The following is a 24504-nucleotide window of genomic DNA, read 5'->3' as shown; positions in this document are numbered from 1 at the left end:
GGTTTAAGAAAAATAATACCGATCAGAGAACATTAAATACTGTATTTAATTCTGGTAATTACTAGTTCTAATGTCTGATTCACAATTTTTCAAGTTTTATTGATATATAATTGACATACAATTAAGGTGTACAAAATTTGATATATGTATATGAGTATATTAGGAAATGCTTAGCACAGTAACATTAGTTAACATTCATCACCTCTCTGGTGGCACCTTTTTTTCTTCTTTGTAATGAGAACTTCTAAGATCTGGGCTCTTAGCAACTTTCAAATATAAAATACAGTATTGTTAATTATAGACAACATGCAGTACATTACATCCTCAGGAATTATTTAGCTTATAACTGGAAGTTTGTACCTTTTGACCACCCATTTCCCTGACACTGACACTCTACTCCTGATAACTATTAATCTTTTTTCTGTTTCTTTGAATTCAAATTCTATATATTTGTGATCAATATTTGTCTTTCTCTATCTGACTTATTTATTTAGAATAGTGACCCTGATGTGACCCAGGTTGTTGCAGATGGCACTATTTCATTCTTTTTATAGCTGAATAATATTCCATTATGTATACATGCACACACCTTTTTTTTTTTTTTTTTAATCCATTCATCCATCAGTAGGCACTTAGGCTTTTTCCATGTTTTGGCTATTGTAAATAATGCTGCAATGAACATGGTAGTTCACATACTTTTTCAATTTAGTGTTTTTTGTTTGTTTGGTTGTTTTTTGTTTTTTCTTCAGATAAACACCCAAAAGTGGAATTCTGTATTGTATGATACTTTTGTTCTTAACTTGTTGGTAACTCCATATTTCACAGTGGCTGTACAGATTTACATTCCCACCAACAATTCATAAGGTTTCCTTTTCTTCACATCCTCACCAATACTTGTTATTTTTTAAATTTTTTGTCTTTTTGATAATCACCATTTTAGCAGATGTGAGGTGGTATTTCATTGTCATTTTGATTTGCATTTCCCTGATGATTAATCAAGTTGAGCATCTTTTCATGTACCCATTGACCATCTGCATTTCTTCTTTGGAAAACTGTCTATTTAAATATTTTGCCATTTTTAAATTTTTTCGCTATTGAGTTGTATGAGTTCTTTATGTATTTTGGATACTAGCCCCTTATCAGAAATATGGTTTTCAAATACTTTCTCCTATTCTGTAGATTGCCTTCTCATTTTGTTGATGGTTTCTTTTGCTGTGCAGAGTGTTTTAGTTGAATTTGTCCCACTTGTTTATTTTTGTTTTTGTAGTTTTTGCTTTTGGTACCAGATTAAAAAAACTCATTGTCAAGACCAGGTCAGGGAGCTTACCGCATATGTTTTCTTCTAAGGGTTTTATGGCTTTAGGTCTTACGTTCAAGTCTTTAATACATTTTGAGTTAATGGATTTTTTTTGTTTGTTTCTTTCTTTCTGTTTTGTTTGTTCATTTATTTTGTTTTTTAGATTCCATATATAAGTGAAATCATATGGTATTGGTCTTTCTCTGTCCGACTTATTTCTTGAGTTAATGGATGTTACCTGATCTTTTTAATGAATTATTGAATTCTATTTGCTAATTTTTGTTGAGAATTTTAGAATCTATGTGCATCAGTGATATTGGCTTGTAATGTTCTTTTCTTGTGGCATCCTTGTCTGTTTTGGTATCAGAGTAATGCTGCCTCATAAAATGAATTTGGAAGATTTCCCTCTTCTTTTAGTTTTTGGAAGAGGTTGAGAAAGATTAGTGTTAACTCTTCTTTGAATGTTTGGTAGACTTCACTAGTGAAGCTACTCAGTCCTGGACTTTTGTTTGTTGGGAAGTTTTGATTAGTGGTTTAATCTTCTTACTTATTAATTGATCCTTTCAGATTTTCTTTCATCAAGATTCAGTCTTGATAGGTTGTATATTTCTAGGAATTTATTAATTTGTTCTAGATTGTCTATTTTGTTGACATACAGTTGTTCATGGTATTCTCTTATGTTCCTTTCTATTTTTGTGGTATCAATTATAACATCACCACTTTCATTTCTGATATTTATTTGAGTCTTATTTATTTATTTATTTATTTATTTATTTATTTATTTGCTTACTTATTTATTTTTCTTGGTGATTCTAGTTGAAGGCTTGTCAGTTTTGTTTATCTTTTCAATTAACCAGCTTTTAATTTCATTACTCTTTATATTGTCCATTCAGTTTCTATTTCATTTATTTCTGCCTTAATTGTTATTTTCATCCTTCTACTAACTTTGGGTTTTGCTTGTTCTTCTTTTTCTAGTCCCTTGAGGTGTAAAGTTAGGTTGTTTATTAAAGACTTTTCTTGTTTCTTGACATAAGCATTTATTGCAAGAACTTCTTAGAACTGCATTTGTTTCATCCCCCAATTTTACATTGTTTTACCTTGTGCATCCATGAAAAATTCTAGCAGTTATAGTTATTTTTAATACTATTGTGTTTTAAGTTTCATAGTATATTTTTGAAGGATTTACCTACCATCATTACAAAATTCAAGTACTCTGAATTTAATTATATATTTAACTTTACCAGTGATATTTATGCTTTCATGTGTTTTTCTGTTACTAATTATACTTATCTTGTTGCAGCTTAAAGAAGCCCCTTCAACATTTCTTATAAGACAGGTTTGGTTGTAGTGATGGATTCTGTCAGCTTTTGCTGATATGGAACACTCTTTATCTCTCCTTCAAATCTGAATTATAATTTTGGCAGACAGAGTATCCTTGGTTGGTGTTTCTTTTTCCCCCTTTCAGCAGTTTGAATATATCATGTGATTCCTTTTAACCTGCAAAGTTTCCTTTTATTTAATTTTTTTCTCTTGCTGCTTTCAAGATTCTCTCTTTATTTTTAACTTTTGACAATTTAATTATCATGTGTCTCTGTGTGGGTCTCTTTGTGTTTCCCTTATTGGGAACTCTCTGGGCTTTCTGAATCTGGAAGTCTTTGTTGCTGTTTTGTTTTTTGTTTTTTAATTTTTTATTGTTGTTTTGTTTGGTTTGGTTGTTTGTTTTTTTCCCAGATAAGGGGAGTGTTGGGCCATTATTTCTTCAAATAAGCTTTCTTGTTTTTCTTGGAACCTATAATGAAAATATTGGCTTGATTGATAATGTCCCATAAGTCTCTTTGGCTATCTTCGATCTTTTCATTATTTTTCCTTCTTGCTGCTCTGATTGAGTGAATTCCACTTCCCTGTTTCTGATTAATTGATCCTTTGTTCCACTTACCTAGGCTGTTCTTGAATGACTCTATTGTATTTTTTAGTTAAGTTATTGTATTCTTCAGTTGTTTCATTTCTGTTAGTACTTTCCTATATTTTCTATCTGTTTGTTGAATTCTTATTTTGTTGATTCATTGTTGACTTTGATGAGCATCTTTATGACAACTATTTTGAACTCTTCGTCTGGTAAATCACTTATCTCTGTTTCAGATTGTCTGTTTCTGGAATTTTATCTTTTTCTTGTTTTTTTTTAAATATATTTCTTTGTTTGTTTTTCATTTTCCTTGACTCTCTTTGTTTTTATGCATTAAACAACCACTTCTTCCAGTCTTGATGGAGTGGCTTTGTGATGAACCTTATCATTTAACTCTGCCTTACTTCTTAGTTGTCCTTTAAACTACGTGGTTGTCTAAGCTTCTTTCTTTGTTTTTAGTGGCTCCTAGTGGTTGAGGGTTAGCCAACACATGTTTTGATGTGGGTATTTTCTCTTTCCTATAGTAGTTGCTCAGATAGTTTCTGGGAATCTTTCAGATGGAATTACTCCATGTGTAGTTATACAATCTATGTGTCCTTGGAAGAAAATGAGTTGAGGAGTCTATTATGTCACCGTTTTGGAGCAAAACTGTTTGTGATTAATAGTTTTGTTTCTGTGCATTTCAGTTTTCTCATTTTGATATTAACTTTAGTCCTCTTTTTCTTTTCCCTTCCACAAATATGTAATGCAGTTTATGATGTACTAAGTTCTACATGCTAGGTTCTGACAATGCAAAAATATAATACTAATTCTCTTCTCTCTACCCCTTAGTTTTTAAACAGATATTTAATTTAAAAATACCTCAAATGATGATTATAAAAAAGTATGATCAACATGCTGTGTATGGACAGAGAAGGAAATGGCCTGGCATAGTTAGGGAAGTTTTCAACAGGCATATACAATTTACCCGAATATGAAGAATGGGTAGTATGCCAGGCATAAACATATGAAAGAAAATGATGCTCTAGGCATAGGAAATTGCATGCACAAAACCATCAGGTTGAGAAAGGTGATCATCTGGGCTTTGCTGAGACCAAAATATAACTGTAGTAGGATTGAAACAGTGACTGAAAATAAGGCTGAAGAGGTAAATTAAATTGGAACTAGAATATGAAGGATCTTATGCACTATGCAAGCAGTTTGAACCTACCTTGGGGACAATGGAGTCACCAGAACATCTTGGAGAAATCATATGATGATTTTTTTCCTCTTAAGTAATATAACAGATAATAGTATGGATGAATGTAAATGAGACCAAATGCAGGCAGATAGCAAAAAACCTAAGAGGTATAAATTGGGCCTGTGGAATACAGGTTAATCATATGCCTGAAATCTGAATACAAAAGTAATACTCTATGTGGACTTCAGAGTTTTTTCAAAATGCAAAAAAAAAAAAAAAAAAAAAAATGAACAAGAGAAAATAAACATATCCTTAATCTCACAACATAGATATTAGTGATTAACATTTCAGTGTAGTTATAATATTTTTAGATTGTTTTCGCTAAACATGTGCATTTTAAAACAAAAATCATGACATGTATGTGAACTATATTCTTAGATAAACAGCTTTCTAAACTATCACTCAACAGATATCATTTATGTGATGAACCATCAATTACTTCCCTTATTAGAAATATAGGGATTTTTACCATTTAAAAAACATTGTGGTAAATGTCTATATTTGTTCCGTTGTCTGATTACATAGAATAAATCACTAGATGTAGAATTTCTGGGCAAAAGAAAAATACCCATTTTAAAGGTTAAAAAATATCTATTTAAATTTTTCATTCAGAAAACAATGTATATTCCTACAAGCAGCTTCCTTTCCTTGCAGCTTTTAAAACAATGAATATTTTTATTTTTTCCTGACAATAGGCAAATATGATATCTTGTTGTGTAATTTACATCCCTTTGATAACTTATGAGGTTAAGTCCTTTCATATTTATGGTTATATTTATGACAGAACTTGCCTGTTCTGTCAGTTTTTCTATTGAGGTGTTTGTAGTTTTATGTTTAATTTTAAAAGACTTTATGATGTCTCCGTTTAGGTAAATAGAAGCTAAAAACTAGAATTAGTCTTTCAGACACAGAGAAGCTGTAGAGGCAGCTTGAAAATTCAAAATGTGTGAAAAACAGGAACACAGCAAGAGTTCAGGTAAAGAGAAATATGTGCAAATACTTGATGAAAGAGTCATAGCTATGCAAACTTACCAAATGTATGCAATATGAACTTAAGGCATGAACAACTGGAGAGTCTCAGGGTTCCAAATGAATGAAGCAATGGAATAAACAGCCTTTGTCCATATGAATGCAAAGAAATTCCCTTGGGTTTGAGAGAAGAAAACTACACTCAAGTGTGGATGGCAGCTAGTTAGCAATGTCAGTTTTCTTTTAATGTGTACATGACAGTAAACAACAAAATGCCAAATTGCAATAACCTTGAAAACTAGTAATAGACATTGGCAACCTATTAAACTTCAAAAATGATAAAGGAAAGCTACGCAAGGAAAAATTGCACAAGATTAACTCATATCCACCCAGAATATCAGTCCCTTACAATGCAGGCAACTTGCTCTACAGAAGCAGACTCCCCTGAGATATGCATGAACAATTTTCTGACATGGTTATACATAGGAAAATACAATAAAACATATATACTTGAGTAACCACTATCAGAGCTAGATGTTAAAAATTTCCACTACATAAGCTCTCTTGTTTCTCTTTGTTTTCTGTCACTATGAACTAAATTAACTTTGTCTAAAATTTTATATAAATGGAATAATAAAAGATGTGCTCCTTTCTATTTGGCTACTTTTGCTCAATATGCTGTTTTTGAGATTCAGCCATGGCTTCAAGCACAATTTGTTGAAAATTCTATTGAATGACTGGTGCCTTTTTCAAAATTAAATTGATCACATATGAGTGAGTCTATTTCTGAAATCTCTATTTAATTGATATAATCAATTATGTCTGATATACTCTGTCTTAATTATTATAGATTTATAATTATCATAAAATTAGGTAGTATAATCTTTCAATTTTGTTCTTTCATTTAAAAAAATTTGGACCATTTCAGGCCCTTTTATTTCTCTACATATTTTAGAATCTTCTCAGTTTCTATAGACAAAAATGCCTACTGGGTAATGATTAGAATTTCATTGAATTTATACATAATTTTTATGAATAAACTTAACAATTAGTTTTCAATTCATAAATCTAGTTCATAGCTCAATTTACCTTGTCATTTTTAATTACCCTAAGCAATATTTTGCACAAAATTTAAGTTTATCCTTAAATATTTAATATCTATTTTTTCCACCAATTTTTATTGATTATATATAGATATAAAATTGAATCCCTCTCTCTAAACTACACTACAGTCTGGGAAGTGCCTATAGAAAGGTGGCCTAGATTATATTTGCACTCACTTCTTCTGCATTCCTTTTCTCAGGTATAATTACATTGATTTGACTATGGACCAATGTCTAAAGACGGTTGTTTCTTTTTTTTTTCAGTGTTATAATTGTTTACTGTGTGATGGCAAGTTTAGTCCCAGTTACTGCATCATAGCCAAAACAGAATTCTTGAATATCTTTATTTTAAATGTGATGCAGTTTTAGAGAAGTAAATAGGCACCTGTGTTCATTGTATCCTGGAAAGTGGAGTCTATGGTATAATAAGCAGATAATGGCAGATCCTTAGGAGCAGAGCAGTCTGAAAGGAATATGTTTTTTCATATATTTTTCCTAACAAGATAAAACTTTTAAAATTTGACAATTTATAAAAGAAAAAAAATTATTTTCCCCACAATCAGGTAAGTACAGAACTGCTACAGGAATTCCGGCTTTAACAACTACAAAACCCTGAGACTTTACTAAGGATTTTACTGTTTAACCTGCACTTCATCATAAAATCTAGAAGGATGTCAGTAAAGGGGGGAGGAAGAATACCAAAGTACATGGCTCTGCTAGATTTTTCTATATTTAGTAATTAAAAAACAATACCAAATCTCTTAGGAAACAATGGATAAATATTGCAGTATAGAGAACAGTAGTATTGCATAACATATAGAGGAAAAGAATACAATGGGGCATATTTTTACTGAAGAAAACACAAAATAATTTTAGAAGTCACCTGAATTTTAAAAACAAAATTCAAGAAATCTTGGACTGCAAAGCAAAGTGATATATGACAAAAAAAAGAGGAGATTTTTAAGAAATAAATGAAACAGAGAAAATAAAATAAAACACAAATTTAAATAAATAAGGATCCCTGCAAGAAATAAAATCATTAGAATAGGAGAAAAATTTGAATAGTTTGCCCAACATTCAGAAGAGGCTAAGATATTAAGAGAAAGACGAGATGAGTATTATCAAAAATGAGCACATATATAATTTATAAGTAATTTACTTAAAGAAAAATATATAAAACACATATATGACAACAGGATAGACGTAATAGTAGAAGACCTAGAATCGACATATTATTTTAATAACTTCATTCTGTGGGTTTATTAGTTAAATTTACCAATATCTTGATAGCCTGGTGAAATTTTTGAAATGCATAGATTAATAGAATTCTTAAGGACAGAGAAGCAGGAAAACAAAACAAGTATACATATGTAGGAATAAAATCAGGGTGACCTCAAACTCTCTCTATTACTAACTCCAGAAGACATTGAAATATCAAAAGAGTTTCATGTGAAATATTACCACTAGGAACTCTGTAACTGTTATGATTGACAGAAAAAGAAGAACATTCTCAGACAGATGGCTCAACAGTGTAATTTTTATATTCTTACAAGGAGGGAAAAACCTTCACAGACATATTCCTGTCTGAGATATGCAACTGTATTAAAGCTGTGTCAAAATTAAGAAGTTAAGAATAAGGTAGTCATGATAAGAGAAGTCCCATGGTCATCATGAAGTAATTTAAACATAATGGTTAAACAAACTAAACACAAATGCCACATTCATTTGGGGATAAAGAGATACATAATTTAAAAAGAAACTGAATTTGAAGCTGAAATATTAAATTATATTAAAATTTGAAAATTTTTATAGGTAGAGAAGGAAAATAAATGTGCTAATTTTTTCTTCTTTAAGAAGGATCAATATATAACATATCAACTGTAATAGTAAGAGAAAGGTAGGTTCAAGGTTTTTATTTTAAAATGCCAAAATTACAAAGGTTTTTTTTTAAACCTTTTAAATAAGTAAAGAAAGAAAACAAAAGAAATTGTATCCTACATCTTAAAAGAGAAAAAAGGAAGAAACACAAACTTTTAAAAATAGTATTAGAAGATTAAGTATATAAATTTGATAATGCAAATATGCTAAAATGTTTTTAATTAAAAAATATTCTCATTTGTGTCAACATATAAAATTCAAACACTTTCTGATGCAGGTTTCTGGGATTTGGGGTTCTTTACATTTACCAAATATTTAAAGATTTGTTTTTATTTTTTATTTTTTTTACTACACAAAGAAAATAATTTATCAAGAAGGCCACAACTCAGCATTCAAATGTCTTTTGTTACCTGCTAGCTCTTCACACTAGGCAAGTTAAAGCACTTCTCTGTGTTGTGGTTTCTTTATCTGTAAAATGAAAATAATAATAGTATCTACGTCACAAGATGTTCTGAGGATCACAGGAGTTAAAATATATAAAGTGCTCAGACAGTACCTATTTTTAGGATGTGCTACATTAATATTTCAATGTAAAGAAATTCAGGAGGAGAAAATTTTAAAGAGGGAAGTACGCTCGGGTGTGAAGATGTCAAAACTATGTTTGAGCTGGGGTTGTGTAGGTGTGCAGTTTTTAATGGGAGAGCAGAGAGATGTTTGTTACTAAGAGTTACAGCTCTAGACACCCATTTGGGAGGTATCAAAGACTGTTCAGATTTCCCAAGCATATTTTACACACCTGAAATAGTGCCAAAATTCTAGGGGCCAGAAATGATCTGGAGTTGGAAGGCTTTATTAAGTATCATTAAATCCCAATTATGCCTGGTAATGTTAGAATGTTTTACTAGAGGACTTTTAGAGCAGAAGTGGTCAACTTTCAACCACAACAACAGCAATGACATCAACAAAAACCTGTTCAATTGGCTGATGACAAATCTCAATGTTTTTCAAAGGAGAAATAGAAGGGCTACTTAATTATGTTTGAACAAGCAAATAATTATGTCCTCTTTAAGAAAATAGAAAGACATGCTGAATAATGTCTTTGATGCTAAAATGCTGTTTGCCAACGTGACAGACATCCTCCATCTACATGGGCGGGTTTGGAGTGCAATGAGTGTGACAAGGGGAGTGAGGTTAAGTGGCCCATTTAGCTTCCACTCTCATTATGAACTGAAAGCTCTCTTGCAGGAACATGCATTGCACATTCGAAAGTAGTACAGTGCAAAGATGAAGAAGAGACAACAATAAGCCAGTTCTAGTCATGATATAGAACTTTGTGCTGACATTTTGTTAGCCTGATTGAGAAAAAGAAAGGGGAGAATATTTAAAAGATAGAATTCATGTCAGGGAATTTTGAATAATGCTCACAGAAAAAAACAAAAAGTCAGATATTTGATACATAAATGCATGTGTTTATTAAAGCTGAAGACGGAGCAGTGAAAATACCCATCATACCTGTTGACAGAAAGAGGAAAGCAAATAAATTTTGGGAATAAAAGCATGCTAAGTTTCTTCAAGTTCTGTGCCACCTGCTGTTCACACATAGGCAAGTATTAATTGTCTCAAATATTAGTGATGTTTAATGAATATCAGCCCCATGAAGAATGCTGCAGACTCTCTTCTGGAACAGCAGGATCAATTCATGCTAGCCACAGCTTATGTACTTGACACTGAAGGCGCAAAGTTTGTCAAAATCAGGACAGATTTGTGTTGCAGTTGAGTAATTTCCCAGTTTCAGCATTTGAAAGGAAGATGACAACGGCTAAAGGGTAAATTTCTAATTCTTCCTATTCATGTTGGGCCTCTGGTGTAGGGAGTACTCCATGAAAAGGGAAGTTAAGAATGTGAAAAAGGACAGGTTGTGAAAAGGGTCTGTCCTATAAAGATGAGAAAGTGAGAGGCACAAGGAGCAAAGAAGTAAACACAATTTGTGCATTGATAGTGATTAGGAAAGAATAACGTAAGGAAGTGAAACTTCAAAACTTATTTATCTAAGAGGAAAAAAGAAATCAACATAACACCAGGAGATGGTATATCACTTTTAAAAATCTTCCTAAAGTTTGGGTTTAAAGAAAATGTATGTGCTTGAGAGAAAAAGGGAGTGGGTGGGGAGAGGATCAAACAATTCAACCTCTGAAGGTGGTAGAACATAAGACTTTGGACCTAGTTACTTTAGTAGAAAAATAAATTAAAATAAAACAAAAATAAACTACAGTTACAAAGAAAAAAATATTTCAGGGGAAAAGAAGGATATGCTAATTACAATTTGAGGATAAATATTTATACTTTGAGTAGCATATACATACTATAAAAGGCTCAGAGACAAATGTTCCAGAAATAAATTCATTAATCAATTAATAAAACAGAACAAGAGAATAAAAAGGTAAAGGGACACAAACTTTTGGCATACAGTTTTTCAGGTTTAAGTAATTGATATTCAATTTGTTAAAAATTTTGTTGGACTGGCTCATGGGAGTTGGATTGTAAATATGTATAATATGTAAATCACTTTTAATGTACTTGAAAGTTTTAAAAAGAGGGATAATAGATATGAAAGTGCTCTACAATGAATACCATTATAGACACTGGAAATGTTGCAAGGGATACCCAAAGAACATTTCCAATTCTTGTCTCATATCTACTTATACGTATTTAATTTCCTGCATAGGATCATTTATAAAATATAAGCTCTTCCTCATTGAATTCATTTTCTTTCAACTAATCTTTCAATTCATTGCCTCTCGGGATTTGTATATAGTGGAGATTCATTTGCCTGCTGTTCTGTATTTATGTTTACTATTGTTGTCATCCGTTTTAGGCCCATAGATTCTAAAAGACAGGAAATAGCCATTTGCATTCCTGGTCTGGAAAAAGTAAATGTTGTATAATAGTGATTGTCAAAGATAAATTTACTAGGTGATATTTAAAAGCAGTTCCATTTTGGAAAATATATTCAATTTAAATTTCTTATATACAGCTTATATGTTCTAATAAAATTTATATTAAAACTGGGTAAGTCTCTTTAATACATAGTCAACTCTCAATTAATAGGCAAATCTTGTTTGCAAATACAGTAAGTTCTCACTTAATGCCGCCAACAGATTCTACCACTTTAAGTGAAACAATGTATAACAAAACCAGTTTTACCATAGGCTAATTGATTTAAACAATATTTAAGTTCCCATGACATCTCATCAACATTATTAAGGACGTTGAACAAAACAATGTTATTCGAGGAACTGCTATACTATTCTTCCAAAAATGTCACTTTCGTCATATTTCAAATGGTTCCTAATCATATACTAAATATGAATCCCCACGTATGGCATTAAAAAATCTCATCCAATATCACCACAGTATAAGCATCAAACTCGTTTTGGTTTTGCTTTGATTCAATTTTGCCAGAACTACTCATCAGAAGTTTTCTCCAGTCTGATATACTTCCTCATTTTTTTGCATACTAATGTTTAATATCATGTCTTTACTTCATGTAGAACCTACTTCCTGAAATATCACCTACTGTAATGTTTGTGTCAATGATAATTCAAATTTTCAATAGAATAAGCATCAATGTAAAATACTTATGTTTTTGGAATAAAAAAAATTTTTTATTTTTATTTTAACAATAAAGATCAAGGTGATTTTAAATGTACATTCAGTAACTAAGGTTCAGAGGAAAGATGAGAGAATGGAATATTTTGAAACGGAATCTGAGAATAAACCATTCACCAAGATTTGTTCCTTGAACTTCTTAAGAATGTCTCTTTTCCCCCAGTTTCTCTAGATATCCACTCCCACTCTCTTAGTTTAGACTATCATCATCTTTTGCCAGGAGTTAAAAGGCAAAATTTATAAGGCAAGGATTCATAAGAACTCCTTGCTATATAATTTTCCAATTTTACTATTGTATTTTCTGCAACCCATTTTCTATGTTTTCAAGCAGAACAATATTTCTAAAATATAATCTAATCATGTGACCCCCCTATGTTAGAAACACTTCAATGTCTCCAGATTATGTTTACAATAAATTCTGATTTCCCACCAGGGCACCCAAAGTCCTTCATCCCAGGCACTACTCTGTTTCTTCTGTAAACTTTATGCCCCAAACTCTTGAATCCAATGTCAGGTGCACAAGTGAACCATGTTTCCTATCATCTCCAGGTCTATTTTATTTAGAAAGGACATTTGTTAGGACTAAAGTATTATGTAATGCTGATAAATTTCATTTTGTTTTTTAAGTATTTTATGACTTTAAAATAACTTTGAAAAGGCCTGGTAGTTAATTAGTAGCATATGTAATAGCACTTTAAACATTTTATTGAATTAATCAATTAATTAATGTAACCTTATTCAATCAGTTGTTTGTATAGACAATAGTTTTGCATTAAACCTGAACACTTCCCCTGGTCATTTGGTTTACTATCCATTTTGTCCTTCTCCTCCTCCTTCTTTTAATTGTGGTAAGAACACACCATAAGATTTATCATCTTAAACTTTTTTGTATTCTTCTGTTTTTCTTTTTTTTCTAGTTTTATTAAGATATAATTGACATATCACTGAATGAGTTTTAAGTGTACAGCATAAAGATTTGACTTACATATATTGCAAAACGATTAGCACAATAAGTTTAGTTAACATTCAACATTTTATATAGATACAATTTACTCACTAGTTCTGTGACTTTAGGCAAAGCACTCACTAGGCCTCAATCCGTTTATTCCTGAAGTAAGATACTACCAGATGAGATAGATTCCACCCCAAATGAGACTATGTAAACAGTAAATTTCCATCAGTATTTATTGTTATTAGAAAGGTATACATCACAAGACTCTGTGATTAATCAGAATCTCTCTTTTCCTGGCCATACGTACTATGTTTCCCCGAAAATAAGACCTAGCTGGACAATCAGCTCCAATGCATCTTTTGGAGCAAAAACCAATAAAATATAAGACCCAGTATTATATAATGTTATATTATATTATATTATATTATATTATATTATATTATATTATATTATATTATATTATATTATATTATACCGTGTCTTATTTTACTATAAGACCGGCTCTTATATTAATTTTTGCTCTGAAAAATGCATTAGAGCTGATTGTCCGGCTAGGTGGTATTTTTGGGAAAACACAGTAGAAATGTAAGTAAAAAGTAACTCGGCTAAGGTCAATCTTAACTTTAGATCAAGTTTATGTACTAATGGATTCAGACAAGCTTCACTCAATATCTATCTACAAGATATGAGAACTTGGGGCACAAATGTTCTTAAACACCTACTGTGTTTCCCCAAAAATAAGACCTGGCCAGACAATCAGCTCTAATGCGTCTTTTGGAGCAAAAATTAATATAAAACCCGGTCTTATATAAGACTAGGTATTTTATATTATATTATATTATATTATATTATATTATATTATATTATATTATATTATGTTAACCCAGTTTTGTATAAGACCTTGTCTTATATTATAGTGAGACCGGGTCTTGTATTAATTTTTGCTCCAAAAGATGCATTAGAGCTAATTGTCTGGCTAGGTATTATTATCTGGGAAGCACGGTACTTACAGTCACTTTGGAAAAGAATTGTACATAAATAAATTTGAAAGGAAAACTGAAAAAATAAATGGAGAAAATAATTTTTCCCCTTGTAATGAGAACTCTTGGAATTTACTCTTTTAATAACATATTATATATATATTAATATATATCAATATATATCAATATATATTATATATTAATATATATAATATATATTAATATATATTGATATATATTAATATATAATATATATGGTGTGATCAAAAAATACAGTGAATGCTGCTGCCAAATTCCATCCAGTGGAAAGGCAGGGATCTTCAATATGGGAAGTGGTGCATGGAACCTTAAGAAGAGTGTGTGACAAGTTTCAATTTGTTTGGTACAGTCATTTAGGTTTGAGCTACAGTTGAGAGGTGTGTTTTAAAGTGTGCCATAAATCATCCTCCATCATGAAAATGCTCTGTGTCACATATTGCTTCTGGTTCAGCAACATCTGTCAAGTAAAAATATTAGGGTGTGTCCTCATCCACTTTATTCACCAGAACTGGCACCATGCGACTTCTGGCTCTACCCCAAAGTCAAGATGATTCAGGACATCCAAGCAGCCATGACAGCGCAACTAAAGACACTCAGGAAAGAGGACTTCCAGAACTGCTTCCGAAAGTGGCAAGAACTATGGGATAAGTGTGTTCAAAGTGATGGGGAATATTTTGAGGATGATTAATGGCAATGAATCTTTTATTATAATAATTTTTTTAAACATTCACCACATTGTTTGATCACACGTCATATATATATATATGCAATGTACTATAGTTGTGCTTTTAATCATGTAAATTAAATTTCTAGTACTTATTTATTTAACCAATTTTAAGTGTACAGTACAGTATTGTTAACTATACGCACAGAGTTGTATAGCAGATTTCTAGAATTTATTTCACTTTACATAATTGAAATTTTATACCCATTAAATGTCATCTTCCCATTTCTCCTCAACCCCATTCACTGGCAAACACCATTCTAATTTCTGTTTCTATGAGTTTGACTATTTTAAATACCTCATATAAGTAGGATAATACAGCATTTATTTTTCTGTGACTGACTTATTTCACTTATCATAATGTCCTCAAGGTTCATCCATGGTGTCATATATTACAGAATTTCCTTCTTTTTAAAGACTAAATAACATTTGACCTTTCATATATACCACATTTTCTTTATCCATTCGCTGATAGACATTTAGTTTTTTTCACATCTTGATTATTGTGGCAGGTATTTCTTTAAGACCTTGAGCTCAATTCTTTTGGAATATATATATAGATATAGATATAGATATAGATATAGATATAGATATAGATATAGATATAGATATAGATATAGATACATATATACACATATATATACTATATATTACTATATATAGTAATATATACTATATATACTATATGTTCTATATACTATATACACTATAGATAATATATACTATATGTAATATAATATATATGTGTATCTATGTATATATATATATATTTAATCCATTTTGAGTTGATATTTTTGTATGCTGTAAAATATGGGTCCAATTTCATCCTTTTGTATGTGGATATTCAGTTTTCTCAACACAATTTGTTGAACAGACAATCTTTATCCCATTGTACATTTTTGGCTCTGTTGTCAAAGATCAGTTGACTGTATATGTGTGACTTTATTTCTAGACTTTCTATCTTGTTCCTTTGGTCTATATGTTTATTGTTACCAGTACCAAACTTAGGCATATTCTTTTTTTTTTTTATTCTGTTTTTGTATCATTAGACCTCCATGAGAGTAATTTCTTAAGGTTTAGTTAAATTTTTGCTTTATCCAGAATCTGCACCAAGCTAGCCCCTTTAAAATTAAATCTCAGAGCAGCAGAGTTACCTAATGTTTGACTAATGTTATTTGTCTAGTTGGTGATAAAGCTGGAATAAGAATCCTGGTCATGTGAGATCTTGCCCAGTGTTCTTACACCACATGACCAACCACTTTTACATACGACAATAAAAAACTTACCGTGGTTGTGGCATATTGCAAATCTTTCCATTTTCCTGGACCTCATTTCATAATTAGAGGCTAAAAATAAAAACAACAGATGGGAGAGAAAATGAAGACAGCTTACTTCAGCAGCATTCCTTGGACAGCTGGACGAGCAGATTGTGAGAACTGGAAAACAGATCAAATTGCCAATGATGAAGTCACCAATCAGTCATAATCAATTGACTGTCAAACCTAAACCTTGTTCATATTTCTCATAGACCTCAGTGTCTTTCTTATTTTTGTGAACGAAATACACAAAAGGCAAAATTTGAATAAATCATACTGCAAGTCAAAAATTTAGAAATGCTCCTTTACCTCAACATTTCCCTGTCTTCAGTCCGTTCTCTGTACAATTCATAACATTCTTGCCTAATATAAAAAATCAAATATTTATAGTTTGAAGAAAACTGAGCTCTTGTTTACTATTAGTTTATAGAGTATAAATAAATTCTAGATATCCTATTCTAGTGTAAGTTGTGATTCACACATTATTGAAATAAAGGGGGAAATTAAATTTATTTATCTAAAGAAGACTACTACAAATTTCCAGAATGTATAACAGGTAATTGCCTTATCCTAAGACATTTCTTATTCCATTTAACTATGCTTAATAAATATGTTCAATCATTTATTTAGCAAATATTTATAAAATGCTTCCTAGGCACATTAGGGAAGGGACTGTTCTTTATTCACAAATCCAAAGCAAACCAAACAAAGAAAAAACCTGAAAGATCCAAAGTAATTTATAATAGGTTTAGATGAATTGCTAAACCCATATCAGATTCCTGTTGTTAAACTAAGTATGACCAAATGGCCATGGACATGTAAGAACATAGCAAATGTCCAAGTAAAGTTGATTAAAATGACAAGAATGTGAGATCCATGAAGCACAATACCTGAGAAGTATGGGAGCAAGGAGGGCAAAAAAACAATAGATGTCCACATGGTGTGTTCAAGAAAGTTTATTCATGAGATAGGACTAGGAAACAATGGAATAAATCTGTCCCCTGTACTGGATTTTAAGAATGACAAGAAAAGTAATAATGAAAATATTAGCTACCATATATTATTTAGTTATGTAGTTCCTTTAAATTTCACAACAACTTCATGAGTTTGTTTACTCCCCAGTTTTACAGATGAAGAAATCTATATTTTTGGTGGTCAAGCGACATGTCCAAAATAGTAAAGCTAATAAATCGCAGAATTCAGAGTATATAAAAGTGTTTTCATTTAATCTATATTACTTCCTGTTTGTAGATCTATGGCCATACTGTGAAATTGCTGCAGAACCAGGTTAAGTCATTGGTGGGTGTATACAGACGGAACAGATAGGTACTGGAGCAGGTTAATCAATGATAAAATGGGACAAAGATGAAAGATGGGAACCAGAAGGGAAAGCTTAAGCAGGCTTATTTCTAAATTATTATTATTTATTTATAATAATATAAAATAGAACAGGAAAAGTTGAATAGAAAAGTGGTTGGATTCTCAAACAAATAAATAAAATTAATCCTCGCTTCCTTGTATCATCTTTAATATGTTAGCAATGCTACTGGGTTTGTTTTTCAACAACTTACCATCCCTGAACTGCCCTTTGCTTCTCCCCTTAGCAATAATTTCTTTATTAGAATTCTCTATAATATGAAGACCATGAGAAATTATTTGCACAGAATATATCATATTTAACACCAGCAACTTTATTCTTATTCAGAGTACTGAAAATTACCCATAATTCTATTTGCTTTTAAAGAGAGATCTAGATAATACACAAAAAATAAAAGCTTTCCCCTAAATAATGAAATGTTTTTATATAGTTATCTGATTTAGTTGTCTAACCACTTTGAAAAGAAATTCTTCTGCAATGCACACAAAATAGATGCCCCCAAAGTGGCTAATGAACAAGTCAATGGTTGAATAAATGTATTTTTAAAAGCAAACATTAACTTTGTTATTCTCTCACAGCACAATAAAGATTAATCAAAGTCTTTATATTGCAAAACAATTATTGCTCATTATAAAAACTGTCTTATTTTACTGCAAGATAAATATGAGCCAATAAGGAATTATGGTTGTGAAAAAAGAAAGAAAAAGAGCTATTGCAAACTTATGATTAATTAATGGAGGCATAATATAACCTAGCAGAGGGGGAGATAATTCCATTTTTCCTATACCAATTAGACAATATGTAGAGGGGTATGCAATATATAGGCTAAAACTTGATTATTATAAGAATTTTCTAGATAGTGAAAAAAACATCAGAAAAAAATGAAAAAGCGGAAAACATGCTATTGAAATTATATTACAAAAAATAACAAGTGATATTTTCAACAGACACCTTACCCAAAATCTACCCATCTGAGTCTCACTCCAGGGTAAGGACAAGGGTTAAGAATAAAGTAAATCTTAGGGATATACTCATATGAAGCAGATTTTACAAATAATTATAAAAAAATACTATCTATATTTTTTCAAGTGGAGAAATCAAAGCATCAATGCTTTGCATTTAGAACAGTATCTTGGTATATAACTGCTTCTTTTTAGAAGGGACTTTGTAAAAGTTGGAGTACTGAAAATTGAAATAATCATGGCAATGTGGGTCTTAAGAATCTTTTCAAATAAGGGTATTTTTGAAGAATTCCAGGTCCTATTGTGAGGAGAGGAAATGAAAGGTGGAAACATTCTAGTTTCTGCTTGTTTTAATTATGAAATGGAAAAGATCCTAATAGTCCGTGCTATCAATTTCTAGAAAGCATAAATAACTATTACTTTTAACATTGATATCCCTCACCAAATTCATTTTAAATATTAGCTCAATAATCACTGGATAGATGGATTAAAGTACATGTTTAGAGTAATTAGATTGTAAGTGAAAACTGAGCTTCTGAAGAACTCTCTACCTGTAAAGGGTAGAAAATTCACTTTGTGAACAAATTACAGCTAATCTGTAAAAATTTTTAAAGTTGGTCCTCCACTACATGTTGATGGGTAAGTAATTGTGGTCATTTAATTCTAGATAGAATTACAACTATACCTACAATTAATTTGCAGGTAGCAGAGTTGTGTAGTTTTGTTTCAGAAGAAAAAAAAAGTCTGCTGCTGAAATTTACTTAGAGGATTAAAGTTATAAAACTTCATGAAGTCCAAAGTAGCTTCATAATACGTGAAAAAGATGTCATCAGAGTTTTCCTAAATGTTGAGTCTTATTCATTTATTAGTCAACACAATTCTTATAAGCCTACCATATGCTGAGCTCTGTTCACATAAGATATAATAAAAGGAAAAATTCTGTCCTCCAGGTACTCACATTTAATTTCAAAGCACTTATATAAGTAAATAATTATAGGAAACTGATACTTGCTAGATTAAAATTTGACGTGGAGGTATAACCTATGAAGGACGTACCAAATTTTGCTAGAATAGGTCAACAGAAGCTCCTCAGAGGAGACAACATTTCAACTAAGTCCTTGAACACAGGAGTTGGTGTTCACCAGATGGACGATTGGAGAATGAGAAGTTCAGCCAAGGGGGGGGGGGGGTTAGGAGTAATTGTTCTCTCATTGTGGTGGAAATAGCATGACTCCTGGCAATTGATAACAAATTTGGCTTCTCTAGACCATAAGGCAAATGAAGGAGAGAACAAGACTGTGCTAACGTAGATAGGAGCTAAATTGAACAGATTGTTGGAAGGCTTTGGATGTCATGCTCAGGAGTTTTACTTTATGCTGGTACAATAAAGAGGCAATCAATGATTTTGTTTATGAGAATAACATGGTTAGATGTCAGTTGCAGAAAGACCACACAACACATGTGTAGTGAGCAGATCATATAGGATAAGACTGAATGCAAATAACTTTGTTAGAAAGCTCTTATAACTGTCCAGATGAAGAATGGTGAAGGCTGAATCAAGGCAGCGTAGATAATAGTATTAATTTTAATTATTGTTATTGTTCTCAATAGAAAGAGAAGTTAAGGGAGAATTTCTGCACTGTTATCCTTCTAAATAGGGAAACTGTGGCCCTTGCACTGAAGAATAATTATGATCCAGTATTTTATTTTAATTGTAACCATGTGGAAGCTAAGTTCTTCTACCATATCTGTTGGCTAAATATGTGATAATGGGACACACATATATCTCTAGTTTACAAAAGAACAAGCAGCATCAGGAGTTCAACTTTTTTAAAGGTTTTATGCTCAATGCTCTTATTATGGGGGAGAGGGGACCTAATTATATTAAACAAAATAAGTAGAGCTCCTTTCCTCAGAGATCAGTCAGTACACCGGGACAAGGTAATAACATCTCTTTGCTCCTTTTCACCTTTTTTCTCACTAGGTTGGGTTCCTTTGTTTTTGCCAATTCCAGGTGTTCATTCCATGCATTTTAGTGTTGTTCTTTTTTCTTAAAATGTATCCAATGTTTCTGAACTTCCTTCTTTAAAGTTTTTGTAACTCTTAATCTTTTCCATCCAACCACCAAATATTTTACATTTCATAATTACCTGTAATTCAGACTGTTTCTGATTTTATAGAGCACAATACGTGTTCTTACCTAAAAATATGTTTACTTGGCTCAGTCAACTCGTATTTGCACTGCTCCTATTCCTGGTATAATATTATTTTTAATGTTTAGCATTTACAGCCTGTGGATAAAACTTATCAGGGAAAGAAGAGTCTCTGAATTTTTCACCTGTTTCTACTTTAAAATTGTTATCAATGAAATTAAGTCCTATTAGATTCAGTGCTACCTAATTACCCATTTTTTCATTTTATAATTTTATTACATGTCATTATATTCATGGAGATTCAAGATATTCTAATTATAATAGAACATGTAGAAATGCCTATTTTTATATCCAGTGAGCTAAGAATTATAAAAGTATATCAATGCTTATTTCTTAACACTCTTTATTGTGAAACAGTACATTCTAATGAATGCTTCTAATGAATGCTAATGGTGGTTATTGGGCATTATAAATTATCTTTAAGATTCTATAGAGATGGTTCTTAGATTCCTCTAATATTTACACTTTCTAAGAATTATTTCTTGGCTAAACATTTACTTCTCTAATCAGCTGACTCTATATCAAGTGAGCTGAGAGTTATAAAGTATATCAATGTATATTAGTTAACACACTCTTTATTGTGAAATAATCAGTACCTTCTAATTAATGCCCATGGTGGTTGATTGCCATTACAGATCCTTTTTAAGATTCTATACATATGGTCCACAGATTCCTCTAAAATTTATATTTTCCAAGAATTTGTTCTTCATTAAATACTTCGCTTATCAACTGACTGGACAGCCCCTCAGCATGGAAATGTGATTTCAAGTATATATCATCTTTTCCTTACTTTCTAATGATTTAATACAAATATGGTAATGGATAAGCTACATGGAAATAAACTCAGAGACTACAAGAAAAGACAACATGTTATTTGCTCTTGAAAGACCTGAAATAAAAAAGAAATCAGGTGATATACCAGAATAAATTACACAATGGGAAATAATAGTACAAAATGAAAGAAGTGAAGTGTGCAAATAGAAGAGAGGACAAGGCTAGGAAAACGATCAAATAATGCTTTTTTCATTATTATAGTGAAAAAAATTTTTGGAAAACTGTTTCTTCTTTAGAAAAGCATTCGAAAATATTTAAATACTAGTATTTCATTGGTTAAGTTCAGATATTTACCAAATAAATATCAAAGAAATATATTTTTAAATTTAATAGCTTTATCAATAAATATTTCATCAATATAGTAACCCAAATAACTACCCTCTGTGTACTAACAGATCAAATTAGGAATTTTCATTTTATTTATTTTCCTGGGTATTTAAGTATAGTCTATGTAACTTAAGTTAAAAGCATATAATTTCTTCATTGTTGATGTTCCTTTATTAAAAATTTTGATTTTCATGTAAACTACGTCTTTTCTGAAACATGTATGTTTTCCATTGTTTATTTTTTTAATCTTTGAACCATTTCCACATTGCTTAAATTATTGTATGAGTAGAATACCTGGAAAGACAAGCTGATTCTTAAGCATTTTTTCAAAATATTCTTGTTATTGCCAACATCTATTCTCCAAGGTGAACGTTAGTATCATTTTAGAAAGTTCCTTCCACTAACACCCCACTCCCTAATGCTGTTGGAATTGGAACTGGTCTAGAATTTTTATATTATATATAATTTTGCAATTTCAAAAACTATGAATAAATTGTGGTACAAATGAGTGTTAAACATTTTTTTACAAAATGATTGAAAGTTATTCTTTAACCCCTTTTTACCCCTCATAGTACCAATGTTGCAATGATCATACTTCAAGAGTATATGCAAGAATATTAGTGCATTTTCTTAACCCTGATTTCCCATGTTATTGAAGTGATATGAAAACATATTTGTTTCAAATTTTCAATAAATTTGTTTAATTTTATATTTTGAGATAAACATTTTCTATTCTGAAACAGAGTATACTAGAATGTCTCTCAAGTGATAACTACCCAACATGGAATTTTTATTAGTTAGCACAACTTCTAAACTAAGTTGAGAACTATATATATATATATATATATATATATATATATATATATATATATATATATATATATTTTTTTTTTTTTTTTTTTTTTTTTTTTTTGCTTTAGTACTTCCCAATATGTTACATAGTACATATTTTTATAGAATTGTTGAGGTTTTCTGAATCAATCTTAGCCATGTTTCCTAGCAACAGACTCAATTCTTCTCTAAAAGAACACTTTTGAGGGTAGGTGGGAAGGGAGTTGCTTTTTTTGGTTTGTTGTTTTTAGTTTGTTTGTTTGTTTTTTGGTGTCAATCAAATCCAGGGTGGGCTCTTTGTAGCAATTTTTAAAAAATGTATGTATAGCTGCTTTTTTTTTTTTAAAGCATCAGACTGAGGTCTATGTACCTGCTATTTGTTTGATTTTGAAGAAAGGTTTAAGAATAACAGAAGTTCTTCTAAATGAAAGCGTGATTCCCCACAAAACAGTATTATGATATTGATTGTCTGCATTTCCATTTGAAATATATAATCAATAAATTTGTCTTTGTATTTGCAAGTTTGTTAGAAACATCATACCACACATGAGATTTAAACAAGAGAGAGACACTTTTACCCTACACATCCCAATGCTAGTATACCTAATAACAAGTCAAGAAACTCAAACAATTAAGCTTAACATAGTTAAGACCACAAATTTTGGAGTCAAACAGATCTGCCTTTTGGTTATAATTCTGCCATCTGTAAGCCTGTAACTTTGAACTACTTACCTCAAACTTGTAATTCATAATTTTCTTGCCTTTAAGATGTAGTTAACTATAGCATCTACTAAATTCAGTTATTGGAGTATAAATGACAGTTTAAAGCACTTTAAACAATATCCGACAGAGGGAAATTTCACACACACAAAATTAAAAATGAGATGAGATAAAGCTGTGTATTTTTTTTCTCATAAAGTTAACATTTCAACATGGAAAGCATACATTTCACTATTAAGTATTCTATATCAAAATTCAATTAAGTCCAAGATAATTTAAATAGAAAATGTCCACAGAATGCTGCCTAATTTACCAAAAGTAATGTTTTCTACAACAAAAAGAACAAAAAAACAACAAAACACTCATACCATTAGTTAAATACCTATTTTGCAACTGAAATTTCAATAAACATTTTAAAGGCATATAATACTTGTTCATTCGATTGAAGGAAAAGATAGTGATTTTCTCCATGTCTTAACTTAATTTCTGAGAATGATTATTCTTGTGCTTTGGTGAGTTAAAGGAGCTTTGAAAGTTAAGGCTAGAAGCACAAATATTTAAAACAAAGAAAAAAGTTTCAGGTAATTGCAGACTCTATTAAAGCCTTAATTAAATGGCACTGGGAAAGTGAATTAGCACATCTGAGATTTTAATCAAAATGCTATTTCGACCAATTTATTAATTGACTTGAGGATTAAGCTGTAACTTGCACTGTTAAGATTTATGTTCGTGATCTGAAAACCTACAACTATATCTTATTATTCTTTCTCTGAAACACCCAAATTGAAATGTACATTTAAAAAATGATCTAGTTTTATAGGGATAATTGTAGATCTTGTAATAAGCATTGATCATTTTATGCCTACAATAGCTAAGATGAAAAAATTACATAGTTTGGAATTCAGCAGACACTTGTTGAGTGATTGAATGCTTATAAATATTTTGATTCAACTAAAGACAAAAGCCACATTCTTGATTTGAAGTATAGTCAGAAAAGAGTTATAGCAGATGGTATGTTGTACAACATAATGCCTATAATTAAAAATATGATATTGAGCACTTCAAAATTTAAGGGAAAGATTTCATATTAAGTTTTCTTACCAGAATAAAAGAAAAAACAGCAAAGGGACATGAAGAAACTTCTGGAAGTGATGGTTATATTTATTACC

This window comes from Rhinolophus sinicus, chromosome 17 (genome assembly GCF_057876585.1).
Source record: "Rhinolophus sinicus isolate RSI-liver-muscle chromosome 17, RSI-T2T, whole genome shotgun sequence".
Taxonomy (NCBI): domain Eukaryota; kingdom Metazoa; phylum Chordata; class Mammalia; order Chiroptera; family Rhinolophidae; genus Rhinolophus; species Rhinolophus sinicus.
The sequence above is the reverse complement of the archived record's forward strand: the minus strand, read 5'-3'. Positions refer to the sequence as shown.